This window comes from Bos indicus, chromosome 10 (genome assembly GCF_029378745.1).
Source record: "Bos indicus isolate NIAB-ARS_2022 breed Sahiwal x Tharparkar chromosome 10, NIAB-ARS_B.indTharparkar_mat_pri_1.0, whole genome shotgun sequence".
NCBI classification, from domain to species: Eukaryota; Metazoa; Chordata; class Mammalia; order Artiodactyla; family Bovidae; genus Bos; species Bos indicus.
This window is the reverse complement of record NC_091769.1, coordinates 71,477,571-71,490,560: the sequence shown is the minus strand read 5'-3', so window position 1 is coordinate 71,490,560 and position 12,990 is coordinate 71,477,571. Positions and strand designations below refer to the sequence as shown.

The window sequence follows — 12,990 nt, the reverse complement described above, 5'->3', positions numbered from 1 at the left end:
AGCACCTCTAGTCTCCTTGGGGGGCCATGGAAGCCCAAGAAATACTAAGACCAAGTAGGAATCGGTATGAGATAACTCATTTCTGCAGCTCGCAGGCCCATGGGGATGGACAGCTTTGTGAACTTTCTGCACACGTGGCCAAACCCCTTGCTCAGCTAGAGGAGATTTCAATCAACAAGCTTATCTGCACTTAATGGAACCGTGTCCAAATTTGTCACCAGGCCATGTTCGAAGGAACAAGCAGTTGGTTGAAGTCATTTCGGATGCAGGAAATCCTGTGTTTACTACCTAGGAAATGCTACATAAAGGTTGGGATTTTTTTCCCCTTGTAATGCTCGTTCAAACTGAAATTTTGCAGCAGGGCCACCACTGATAAGAAGAACATGGCTTGGGAAATGACCATATGGTGATAGTCAATCATACACAATAGTTCTTACTTCTTTGTCCCCATCCTGGTTCTCAAAGTAGGTTGATACAGCTGTTCCCTTCAGGGAGTCCGGTCACTTACAGTGAATGTCTTGAGTGCCCATGCCTTCAGGGAGGTGTTGCCATCTCCCTGTTGTTGCTCAGTCGCTAAGTCGTGTCCGACTCTTTGCAACCCTGTGGACTGCACTGCACCAGGCTCCCCGTCCCTCACTATTTCCTGGAGTTTGCTCAGACTCATGTCCATTGAGTTGATGGTGCTATCTAACCATCTCATCCTGAACGTATCTAAAAGGATGTAGGAGAGAAATGCCTTGAAAATACTGAACTCATCTGTAGACATAATGATGGAGAGAGACAATAAGAATCACAATCTCAGTTGATCCAACTAAATCAACTAAATGGACACAAAGCAGGCCTTTTCTGAAGTCATCAGGTTATGCAGTGATGCCCATACTTGTGACTAAAGAGCTTCCTCTAGTCAAAAGATCAAAGGCTGCAGACAAAGTCTGATGGACATTACACAGCATGGCAAAGACATGTGGTTGTATATCTAAAGAAAAAAGATACCAACAGAAGACAGAGATAGGGCACCCAGAAAAGGGCTGAGTAGATGTAGGGTCATCAGAATGTATTCAGCACTCCCCAAGAATCCAGTGTCTCCAAGTATTACAGTCTTAGCGTCAAGGCTGTAACTAGAGTGGGCAAGAGTTCCTCTTTTAATTAACTTAGCTGTGAGACATTCCTTTAGATTACTAATTTTGTTTTCTTTGTTTATTTTGTGCTTTTCTCATTGTTTAAACTTTTAGTTAATTTTTAGTCATTTCTCTTGTTAAGAAATGAAAGCATCAACATATATAACTTTGCCTTTGAATTTGGGCTGTATTCTATATATTGTAGCTGTATTTTTTAGATAACAATGTATATACTCATTATTTTATAGAGTTGCCACATTTAGCAAGTAACATATCAAACTCTGCAGTTAAATTTCAATTTCAGATAAACAACAGATAAATTTTTTGGTGTAAATGTGTCTGAAATATTGCATGGGACATGCTTACACTAAAAAATTATTATCTGAAATTATAATTTAATTGGGTATCCTGTATTTTATCTGGCAACCCTATTTTAAACAGATCTTAGATATAGTTTTGGTTAACTTTTGACCCAGTATTTCTTGGAAAATCTTCTTCCCAAATGATGGTGATATTTTTTGTTTAAACTTTTATTATTAAGTTCTGCTCTTTTTGCGCATGTATGGCTTAATTTTAGGAACATAAGCATAGATGGGTGGGTGTCAACTGAGAGAGAGATTACTCCCCAGGGGACCCTTAGCAGTGTCTGGAGACATTTTTGGTTGTCACAACTTGGGAAGGTAGAGGCCAGAGCCACTGCTAAATATCCTACGATGCACACAATAGTCCCTACAACAAAGATTTACTTTGTAGAAAATGTATTGGTAATTGCCTCATCAGTTGCATTAGTCACATTATCTCTGTTTTTTTGCATATTTGATCCATTAAAGAGAATGGTATATTGAAGTCAGTCACTCAACTCAACACACACCGTGAGATCCTCTAGTATGTCAGACCTTGTTCCAGGTGCTGGGAATCCTCAGTGAACAAAGCAGAGTTATATCACTGACTTCATGGAGCTTTTATTTTAATGGGTGGGGTTGGAGCAGGAGACATAAAAAAAATAGTATGTAAAATATGTAATAAGTGTTATGAAGGAGAGCAGAGAACAGGGATGGTTGCTGGGATATGTATGGATTGTAATCGTAAATTGAGTGGCAAGAAGGTTACATTAGAAGAAAAACCTCAGGGAATTCCATGGCGGTCCAGTAGTTAGAACTCCACATCTTTATTGCCTCGGCCTGGGTTCAATCCCTGGTCAGGGAACTAAGATCCTGCAAGCCATATGACATAGCCAAAAAAAAAGAAAATTACTCTCAAGAAGATGACAGAGAAAGTGATGTGGTAGCTTAGGGAAGAGTGTTTTAGGCAAAGGAAACAGAAGTGCAAAGACTGATGTAGGTCAGCATTTGGTATGATCAAGAAAGAAGAGGAAGCAAAGGGAGAAAGAGGGAAAGTAACAGGGACAGATGAGGTCAGAGAGGTGATGGAGCTGGGCTGGCATCCAGACCATTTAGGACCAAAGATACTGTTGTGAGAACTGCTGCATTTATTCTAAGTGAGATAGCTAGGCAGGGCTTCAGCAGACTGCAGCGATTTTACATACACCTTGAAAACATCACTTTATCTATTGTGTTGGGGATAGATTATGGGGGGGAAAGGCTGAAACAGAGAGACTAGTTAGGAGGCCATTGCCATAGTCCAGAGGAGAGATGACAGTGCTTTGTTGCTGGTGAGGGTGGGTAACAGTGGAAATTGTAAGAACTGATTGAATCCATTAGGCACACCAACACGCTGCTGGAAGGCATGTGATATGGTACAACCCCTCTGAGGGGAATTTAACGATCTTTAATAAAATGACCTGGGTGTTTACTCTTCAACCTAGTGATCCCATTTCTAGGAATTTATACTGGAAATAAACCTCCAACAATAATTAATAGAGAAGCACAAGGTTATTTATTGCAATGATATGTATATAACTGGAAAATTTTGGATTTTGCTTGAATAAACTATGTTTAATCAGGGGCTTCCCGGGTGGTGCTAAAGAATCGACCTGCCAAGGCAGGAGACATAGGAGATGCGGGTTTGATCCCTGGCTCAGGAAGATCCCCTGGAGGAGGGCATGGCAACCCACTCCAGTATTCTTGCTTGAAGAATCCCATGGATAGAGGAGTCTGGAAGGGTACAGTTCATACAGTCGCTGAGTTGGACATGACTAAAGCAACTTAATACACACACACACACACACACACACACACACACACATTCAGTACACACAATGGAATACAATGCAGCTGCAAACGTTAATGAAGTTGAAGATCTGCGTGAATCAATATGGAGTAATTTCCAGCAGATTTTAAGTGTACAAGGCTCACTGCAAAAGAGCATACTACCTTTTGTGCAAAAAAGAAGGAAAAATAAGCGAACACTTACATTTATCATTATAAAAGAAAATGTTCAAGTTGAGTACCTACAGCTTTGTTGTTGTTGTTCAGTCGCTCAGTCATGTCCGACAGTTGCAGCCCCAGGACTGCAACATTCCTCCATCTCCTGGAGTTTGCTCAGACTCATGTCCATTGAGTCACTGATGTCATCCGGTTCATTCTCTTCTCCTCCTGCCTTCAGTCTTTCCCAGCATGAGGGTCTTTTCCAGTGAGTCGGCTCTTTACATTAGATGGCCAAAGTACTGGAATTTCAGTTTTAGCATCAGTCCTTCTGATCAGTATTCTGGGTTGATTTCCTTTAGGATTGACTGGTTTGATCTCCTTTGCAGTCCAGTGACTCTCAAGAGTCTTCTCCAGCACCACAGTTCAAAAGCTTCAATTTGGTGCTCAGCCTTCTTTATAGTCCAACTCTCCTGTCCGTACATGACTACTAGAAAAACCATAGCTTTGACTAGACGGACCTTTGTCAGCAAAGTGATGTCTCTGCTTTTTATTATGCTCTCTATGTTTGTCATAGCTTTTCTTCCAAGGAGCAAGCATCTTTTAATTTCATGGCTGCAGTCACTGTCTGCAGTGATTTTTGGAACCCCCCAAAATAAAGTGTCTCACTGTTTCCGTTGTTTCCCCATGTATTTGTCATGAAGTGATGGGACTGGATGGCATGATCTTAGTTTTTGAATGTTGAATTTTAAGCCAGCTTCTTTTTCACTCTCCTCTTTCACTTTCATCAGGAGGCTCTTTAATTCCTCTGTGCTTTCTGCCATTATGGTGGTATCATCTGCATATCTGAGGTTATTGATACTTCTCCCAAAACACTTGATTCCCACTTGTGCTTCATCCAGCCCTATGTTTTGTATGATGTACTCTGCATATAAATTAAATAAGCAGGGTGACAGCATACAGCCTCAATGTACATATTACCCAATTTTGAAACCAGTCTTCTGTTCCATGTCTGATTCTAACTGCTGCTTCTTGACTTGCATAGAGGTTTCTCAGGAGGCAGGTAAGGTGGTCTGGTATTCCCATCTCTTTTAGAATTTTCTACAGTTTGTTGTGATCCACACAATCAAAGGCTTTACCATACTCAATAAAGCAGAAGTTTTTCTGGAACTCTCTTGTTTTTTCGATGATCCAGTGGATGTTGGCAATTTGCTCTCTGGCTCCTCCCTTTTCTAAATCCAGCTTGTATATCTAGAAGTTCTCCTTTCACATCCTGCTGAAACCTAACTTGAAGGATCATGAGCATTACCTTGCTAGCATGTGAAAAACTGCAGTTGTGCAGTAGTGTGAACATTACCCTTCTTTGGGATTGGAATGAAAACTGACCTTTTCTAGTCCTGTGGCTACTGCTGACTTTTCCAAATTTGCTGGCATATTGAGGGCAGCACTTTAACAGATTCATCTTTTAGGATTTGAAATAACTCAGCTGGAATTCCATGATCTCCACTAGCTTTGTTTATAGTAATGCTACCTAACACCCACTTAACTTCACAGTCCGGGATGTCTGGCTCTAGGTGAGTGACCACACCATCGTGGTTATCCGGGTCATTAAGATCTTTTTTGTATAGTTCTTCAGTGTATTCTTGCCACCTCTTCTTAATCTCTTCTGCTTCTGTTAAGTCCTTAGCATTTCCGACCTTTATTGTGCCCATCTTTGAATGAAATGTTGCCTTGGTTTCTCTGATTTTCTTGAAGAGATCTCTAGTCTTTCCCATTCTATTGTTTCCCTCTATTTCTTTGCATTGATCACTGAGGAAGGCTTTCTTACCTCTCCTTGCTATTCTTTGGAACTCTGCATTCAGATGGGTATATCTTTCCTTTTCTCCTGTGCCTTTCACTTCTCTTCTTTTCTCAGCTATCTGTAAGGCTTCCTCAGACAACCATTTTGCCTTGTTGCATTTCTTTTTCTTGGGGTTGGTTTTGGTCACTGCTTCCTACAATGTTATGAACCTCCATCCATAGTTGTTCAGGTACTCTTTTAGATCTAATCTCTAATCCATTTGTCACTTCCACTGTATAATCATAAGGGATTTGATTCAGGTCATACTTGAATGGCCTAGTAGTTTTCCCTACTTTCTTCAATTTAAGTCTGAATTTGGCAATAAGGAGCTGATGATCTGAGCCACAGTCAGCTCCTGGTCTTGTTTTTGCTGACTGTATAGAGCTTCTCCATCTTCGGCTGCAAAGAATATAATCAATCTGATTTCGGTGTTGACCATCTGGTGATGTCCATGTGTAGAATCATCTCTTATGTTATTGGAAGAGGGTGTTTCCTATGACCAGTGCATTCTCTTGGCAAATCTCTATTTGCCTTTGCCCTGCTTCGGTTTGTACTCTAAGGCCAGACTTGCCTGTTACTCCAGGTGTCTCTGACTTCCTACTTTTGCATTCCAGTCCCCTATGATGAAAAGTGAAAAGTGAAAATGAAGTTGCTCAGTTGTGTCTGACTCTTTGCGACCCCATGGAGTGTAGCCTACCAGGCTCCTCCCACCAGGGATTCTGCAGGCAAGAATACTGGAGTGGGTCACCATTTCCTTCTCCAGGATCTTCCCGACCCAGGGATCGAACCCGTGTCTCCCCCATTGCAGGCAGATGCTTTAACCTCTGAGCCACCAAGGACATCTTTTTTTGGGTTTTAGTTCTAGAAGGTCTTGTAGGTCTTAGAACCATTCAGCTTCTTTGGCATTAGTGGTTTGGACATACACTTGGATTACTGTGATGCTGAATCGTTTCCTTTGTCAGTGAATCGAGATCACCCTGTCATTTTTGAGATTGCACCCAGGTACTGCATTTCAGACTCTTTTGTAGACTGTGAGAATTATTCCATTTCTTTTAAGAGATTCTTTCCCACAATAGTAGATATAATGGCCATCTGAACTAAGTTCATCCATTCCTATTCATTTTAGTTCACTGATTCCTAAAATGTCGTTCACTCTTGCTGTCTCCTGTTTGACCACATCCCATTTATCTTTAATCATGGATCAAACATTCCAGGTTCCTATGCAATATTGTTCTTTATAGCATTGGACTTTACTTTCACTACCAGACACATCCACAACCAGACATCATTTCCACTGAGTGTTAGAGTTGAGTACCTACAACTTCAGAGTTGAGTGAAAGGGACACAGGAGAGTCTATGTATATCTTTTTCATAGAGTTTTGACTTTGAAAGTATGTTAGTTGACTGCATATGGACGCTTGGGGCTGGTGCACTGGGACAACCCAGAGGGATGGTATGGGGAGGGAGGAGGGAGGAGGGTTCAGGATGGGGAACACATGTATACCTGTGGCAGATTCATTTTGATATTTGGCAAAACTAATACAATATTGTAAAGTTAAAAAAAAAAATAAAACATAAAAGTAGTAAGATTAAGAAGGGGACAAAACCTAACCAAAACTGAAAGAAAATGGAAACAAATAAAACTAGTATATTTCATGGAGAAGGAAATGGCAACCCACTCCAGTGTTCTTGCCTGGAGAATCCCAAGGACAGTGGAGCCTGGTGGGCTTCCATCCATAGGATCGCACAGAGTTGGACATGACTGAAGCGACTTAGCAGCAGCAGCAGCAGCAGCAGCAGCAGCAGCAGGAGTGTATTTCAAAACATTACTATAACCTGGTGGCTCACATGGTAAAGAATCTGCCTGCGATGCAGAGAACAGATTCAATTCCTGGGTCAGGAAGATCACCTGGAGGAGGGAAGGCTACAGTCCATGGAGTTGCAAAGAGTTGGACAGGACTGAGTGACTAACATGTAACACTTACAAAAGGGGGAGGAAAAAAGAGCCAATCCAAGTAATTTTATGCACACATTTTTCGATTATCTTTCTCAGTCTGGAAGAGAGCGGAATGTGGGGAGGGGAAGTAGAAGAGAAAAGTATATACAAATTCTGTGCTCTTTAGTAGATTAGTTTTCAGTAGTGTTGTGTAAGAAGCAATTCAGAAGCTCTTTTATATTCAATATAGGAGTGAGCAAATGAGTAAATGTATTGATATGGTTAGGACTTGGAGTTCTCACCCTGGAAGGAGAGACATACAGATACAGAAGAGGAGACAAGGAGGACCCTGTGGGATAGAGTAATTTGAGGAATTGGTGTGAGTTATCATTTCTAAAACATCTTATGGGTATATTTATTTTGGTGCACATGTATATTTCTGTGCTTCTCTGGTGGCTCAGACAGTGAAGAATCTGCCTGCAATACAGGAGTCCTGGGTTCAATCCCTGGGTTGGGAAGATCCCCTGGAGGAGAGTATGGCAGCCCACTCCAGTATTCTTGCCTGGAGAATCCCCATGGACAGAGGAGCCTAGCAGGCTACAGTACATGGGGTCGCACAGAGTCCGACATGACTGAGCGACTAAGTGTAGCACAGATTTCTGTGTATGTGTGTTATATGGAAATATACATGTATATGTTTCCTCACTATGTGGAAAGGGTCAAGAAGCAAAATAAATCTTGATCTCTAATAATATGCCCACTGAAAGGCATCAGAAGTCCTTGGAGAAATGTCTTACTCCAAGGCTGAGGCAGGGTAGGTACGAGATAAACCTGGAGACTTTGATTTTGTTAGAAAATCACAATGTTTTTTAAAAATATGATATGTTACAAGGACACAGGAGCAAGCTTGAGAGGGTTCTTTCTGGTCAAATCTAGAACAATCTGAGCATAAAAAAATTACTGAGAAAACAAGACTTTATGAGCCCATATTAATCATAGATAATTAACAGTGGAAGAGGTAGGTGGGATCTTGCTTACAGTAGAACATTGAGACCAACTGGTAAATGCAGAGAGAGTGTTGGAACTGAACTATATCATTACTTTGTAATTATTATAAAGATTGTTTCAGCCAAAAACCACTGATGGATGCTAAACCTATGGGGATATTTTGGTGAGGAGCAGCAATGGCACCCCACTCCAGTACTCTTGCCTGGAGAATCCCAGGGACGGGGGAGCCTGGAAGGCTGCAGTCCATGGGGTCACTGAGGGTCGGACACGACTGAGCGACTTCACTTTCACTTTTCACTTTCATGCATTGAAGGAAATGGCAACCTACTCCAGTGTTCTTGCCTGGAGAATCCCAGGGACGGGGGAGCCTGGTGGGCTGCTGTCCATTGGGTTGCACAGAGTCGGACACGACTGAAGCGACTTAGCAGCAGCAGCAGCAGACTGCTTATTAATTTCGAAAAAGAACAAAACCCTGTAATTAACTACACAGAGAAGAAATTGGGTGACACCTTGACTGGGTGATCAGAACTTATGTCACCTATGAGGGACGGACAAAAGTGTTTTGAGATGTGATTTCTTGATACCATGTGTGATGTGTTCCAGCTGAGAATATATGACCTAATTCTCAAAAAAAGTGAAAACCATGAAAGAAGTAGGTGGAGGGGGGAGGTGGTACTTGTTTTCCTTGGCTTATGGCCCCCTTCCATCTTCAAAGGCAAAAGTCACACTACCTCTGCTCCTGTTCTCACACCTTCTCTGATCCTCCTGCATCTTTCTTATAAGGACCCTTATAAGATTACACTGGGCCCACCTAGATGATGCAGGGCAGACTTCCTATCTCAGGATCCATAATCACATCGCCACAGCCCTCTTTGCCATGTAAGGTAACATATTACATATTCACAGGTTCTGGGGACTAAACAGGGTCATCTTTGTGGTGGCCATTCTCCATCCACAGGACTAGTGTTAAAATATGTCAACGTCATGAAAGACAAAGGCTGATAAGAGGCTAAAGAGATATGACAACTAAATGCAGTATCTGAATCTTGGACTAGATCCTTTCTGGAGGGGTGACATGATGCAAAGGGCATTCATTCTTATGTCAGCTGACAAAATTGGAACATGGATGGTTGATCAGACACACACATCAGTATAAATTTATAAAGCTGATAAATGTGAAATAATTTATGAATGTAGCCCTGTTCTTAGGAAATGCATACTGCAGTATTCAGGAATTAAGGGCCATGATACATGCAATTGGGATTTCCTTGGTGACTCAGACCGTAAAGAATCTGTTTGTAATGCAGGGGAGCTGGGTTCGATCCCTGGGTTGGGAAGATCCCCTGGAGGAGGGCATGGTAACCCACTCTAATATTCTTGCCTGGAGAATCCCTGTGGACAGAGGAGCCTGGCAGGCTACAGTCCATGGGGTTGCAAAGACTCTAAGCACAGCACACATACATGCAATTTACCCTCAAATCATTCAGGGAAAAAAAAAAAATACATGTGCACACATACATACAAAACAAGAGAACAAATGAAGCAAATGGGGTGAGATGTTAATAGTAAGTGAATCTAGGAAAAGGGGATAGGATGATCTTCATGATATTTTAATTTTTGCAGTTTTTTTTTTAAGTTTGAAATTATTTCCAAAATAAAGTTTAAAAAAAATCATTTATCAAACCTGCCACTTAATCCTAAACTGCTGGCTCCATCCCTAATGGGATGGATGGCCATTTTCTAGAGATTTGAATGCCTCTAAGGATGGGTGGACTCAGTGTCTTATGAGGCAGCTTGTCCAGTTGCTATTAGTTTAAGGAGTTGGGAGCGTCTCTACAGGTTAGGGTGGCTCAGTGGTAAAGAACCTGCCTGCCAACTCAAGAGCCTCAGGAGACGCTGGTTCGATCCCTGAGTCCAGAAGATCCCCTGAAGGAGGACATGTCAACCCACTCATGTGTTCTTGCCTGGAGAATCCTATGGACAGAGGAGCCTGGTCTACAGTCCGTGGGGTCACAAAGTTGTACATGATTGAGCGACTTAGGTTAGGAGAAGTGAAATCAGTGTGCAGGTGATTTTCACCCATGGTTGCAGCCCTGCCTTCTAGGGAAATAGAGACTAAATCTCTCTCTTCAAATGTGTGAGGCCCACTGCCGTGTCTTCTTCATAATTTGTGAGCTAAAAGGTTCTTGTCAGTGGATGCCTCTGAGAGTTTTGAAGCCTCCTCACTGGGAAGTATTTTGGTTGCCTCTAAAATGCAGCGTCCACTCAAACAGCGCCATCCAGCTGTGGCCACCCTGTGACGAGAGCAGGAGGCCCATCCAGTGAGTAAGATTTGTTCCTTCCTCCTCTTCCAACTTCATTCTGCCCAGGTCACTGAAATCTGTACAGGGAAAAGCCGTGTCAGGGGCATGCATTGATTTTATGACTAAATCAATGCATGCGGTTTCAGTGCAGCTCCCATGGGGCTCTGAGGATCCGCGTTACCACGGTTGCCTGGAAAACAAAAGGAAACCCAGGAATGAGCCGCTCTGCTCCTGAAACGTAATCTGCTCTAAGCAACTGTGTGACTGTCGGACAATGCCATCAGGACAGTGTGTTTAATGCTAGTCAGTGGGCTGCAGTGACGCCCTGGCACCCAGAGACCTCTGAGGCAGAACCATGACACCCTTTGATGGAAAGCTGTAGAACTGCTCTGCCCAGCTCCCAAAAAGGGAAGTGAAGGTACTATGGAAGTCTGCGAGGGTCCCAGTTCATGTACGCCAGAAACAGACAACTCAAGAATGAACAGGTTCCAGTGTGCTGCATAGAAATCAGGACAAGGAAGCTTGGGAACAGTCATCTGTGGGGAGGATTTTAATGCTTTGATTTTCATGGGGATATTTCCAGGAGTGGTCAGGGTCACCTGCACCGCATGCTCGTGAGGGCAAGTCTATGCCAGTTGCCCTGGAAGCATCATTTCTCCAGATTGCGTGGTAGAGACTCCTTCCCCTTTGCATTAATCCTTCAGCAGCACCCCAGTGAAACAGGGCCGGCCTGACCTCTCTTAGCAGTGCCGCTAGCCAACTCGGAAGGCCAAGCTCTTGGTGTGAACTCACCAGCCATAAAAATGTCAGGTCACTAAACAGCTGGTGCATTTCAGGGTCAAATATCTCACATTCAAGGCGATAGGACAGGACTGTTTTTCTGCAAAAGGCTTTTAAGACAATTCCAATAATGAGGTCTTTATGATGGTGGAGTAACTAATGAGGGAAGGAAGAGAGCGGGAGGGAGGGAGCGAGGGGGAAAGGCAGGCCCTTCCTGTGTGCCTTCCAGTGACAGTCAACCTGCAGAAACTCTCAGTCTGGAAATCCTAAAAGTTGATCATCTGAACTGCCCAATGTGACTAGCTCACTAGTGACCAACCCTGCCTTTGTTTCTGCCTCCTCTCCTCCAGTGCCACCCCCCAGATAAAGTAAAGAGCTGAGACATGGACAGCAAGGTCCTATTGGTCCAAGAGTTAATCCTGAGCTTTTAGAGGCTGGACTGAAGTCTCAAAGGGTGGTTTTTTTTTTTTTTTTTTTTTTAATATGCTCAGATGTGAATAAACTGGGAAGTCAAAGGACATCCTTAGTTAACAGAGTTTTAGTCGAGTGGGTGTGTGTGAGAAAGGAGGGCAGCCTCAGCAGGCTTGGTAGGGAAATGTCTGGCCAGGCGTACACGAGCTTTTCTCTTTTAAGTTAATTTTTATTGGAGTATAGCTGCTTTACAATATTGTTAGTTTCAGCTCTACAGCAAAATGAGTCAGCCATACATATCCATAAATCCCCTCCCTTTTGGACTTCTTTTCTATTCCGGTCACCACAGAGCACTGAGAAGCCTTCCCTGTGCTATACAGCAGGTTCTCGTTAATTACCTCTTTTATACATATTGATGTATATGTATCAGTCTCAAATCTCTCAGCTCATCCCACCACCCTCCCCTTTTCCCTCTTGGTATCCATGTTTGTTCTCTATATCTGTGTCTGTATTTCTGCTTTGCAAATAATATCATCTATACCATTTTATTAGATTCCAAAAATATGAACCGCTTCATGAATTTTTGTTATCATCCTTTCACAGGTCCATGATAATCTTCTCTTTATCATTCCTATTTTAGTATATGCACTGCTGAAGGGAGCAGGACTTTTCTCTCTTTAACATCTGGTAGACACCTCCTTCTCCCTGCTACCCTGTCTTCCTGAGTCATTGCTTGGCACCACAATCACCTCCTGTCTTGGCATTCGTCCTATCCCTGAGTCAGGGTGGCCCCTCAATCTCACTTGACTTAGGAAAGTATTTTTACATTGGAAGTGAGATGGGAGGATGGGGGTAAGGATGCTAAGAGATGCTCACCATTGATGGGGGGATTGCAGCTTCCTTTGCCACAGGAATGTCCACACATGACCATAAAGGGTGTAAATTAAGTGGGAGATGGTAAGATCAATACACAACTATGACCTTTATTCTTCCTCCCAATGAAAGAAACCACAGGCAGAGAAGCAGAGAGAACACACGCTTTATATAAATGGCACGGGAAATTTTTTTTTCCCCATAAAAACACAGACATACCCAGGTTTGATTAAAATAACGATCTCCATTGTCAGAACCCCTTAGTGTACAATCTCGTGTTCATGCTGTTTGTTTGATACCATGGCAACACACAGCTGATTGCAGTAGACAAAAGCATGTCAGTGAAGAGGCCAAAGGTTAGATCTGATGTTTTCCCTACACGATGAATAAAAAGTAA

General features: G+C 42.6%; 1 non-coding gene across 1 annotated transcript; it reads right to left on the bottom strand.

Moving 5' to 3' along the window:
- Positions 1-12,277: 12,277 nt before the first annotated feature.
- LOC139185480 (U6 spliceosomal RNA) lies at positions 12,278-12,382 on the bottom strand. Its single transcript, XR_011569065.1, has one exon. It is a non-coding gene; the product is annotated as a U6 spliceosomal RNA (small nuclear RNA).
- Between the last annotated feature and the right edge of the window lie 608 nt (positions 12,383-12,990).